Genomic DNA, 1,365 nt, shown 5'->3' with positions numbered 1-1,365 from the left:
TTTTTTTTATTAATTGTATTATTGACTTATGCCATAATTGTATGTTTGTTTATTTCGGGGGGGGGGAATCAATAAAGTTTGTTTATAATAAAAAAAAATTGAAGAAGGCTGATATACTTATTGAACAAAGAAAGAATTAAAAAAAATCAGTGGGGTTTATTTTCATTTTTTAAGAATACCGATTTAAAAAAAAGACAAATATAGGCAAAATGCCAAAATACTCTTAAAAATCAAACAGAATCGTGAAATATAAAAAAATCCCCCAAAATAAAATAAAATAAAAAGTACTTTAGTATAAGATAGTACTATATTATAATCAATACATAATATTATTGTAAAATGATGCAGTAATACACATTTAATTAGTGGAAAATATGCATGTTACATGTTTCCAACAGCCATTTCTTAACCTTTTTCCAATTTTTCATGTATTTTTAGCAATTATCTTTTCCCCCTCCCCCAATTTTTTCTTGATACAACCATAATTGTTGATAAACAGTGAGATTGAAAAGTTCACATTTTAATTCAACATCACATTAACATCATTAACATTTAAAGAATTCCCCATAACTCTGTTTATATGCATTAAAATAATATTCCAGAAATGTACCAAATGATTACCGGACCATATCAATGACCTTCAAGGTTTTTTTTTCAGTACCTAAAATCTGATGTCTAACCTTTCAAATACATATTTAGAGTAGTCCAATACACTTTAAATACATTGTTTTCATAAAACAACTTTATTCTCAAATCAATTAATAGCATTTTAATACTGTAAAGAAATGGAACTATTGATGGAGCATTACTGGAATTTCCAATTTTTGAATCCATGTTTGTAATGTCTACTTTAAACTATTCTTAAACTTCTGCTACAGATATGTTGTGTTTTTTTTATTTCTGTCATGAACACTATCAGTAGAGTTTAATTCTTAATACATATGCACAGCATTATACTGTTAAAAGTTAATTAGTCATGTCCCTGGCACTTACTTTTTGTGTTAAATAGGTATAACCTGGCAGTTTTGAAACTCTAGTATTCTGGCTAATGGGATCTATGAGAAGGGCCTTCTGTGCCGTGGCTCCTGCCTTTGAGGTGAGATTGGCTTTCCTCCTTTTGACCTTCCATAAGGGCCTGAAGACCTGGCTCTGGCAGATGGCTTGGGGCCCCAATGGGGGAACATCACACTTAAGGTGGTTGAACAATTAAGAGCCAATCCCACCTCCTACCCCGCACATTCAGCTGCCTGTCTCGCTCCCCATCTTTTAATTATAATTCTATTTTGATTGTGGTTTCCATTTCTATTGCTTTAGAACACAGGTGTCAAACCTGATCATGTCATGTGACATATTGTGACGAATCAC

Source organism: Protobothrops mucrosquamatus, unplaced genomic scaffold (genome assembly GCF_001527695.2).
Source record: "Protobothrops mucrosquamatus isolate PMUCROS unplaced genomic scaffold, P.Mucros_1.0 scaffold_128, whole genome shotgun sequence".
Lineage (NCBI taxonomy): Eukaryota > Metazoa > Chordata > Lepidosauria > Squamata > Viperidae > Protobothrops > Protobothrops mucrosquamatus.
Note: the sequence above shows the minus strand (reverse complement) of the source record.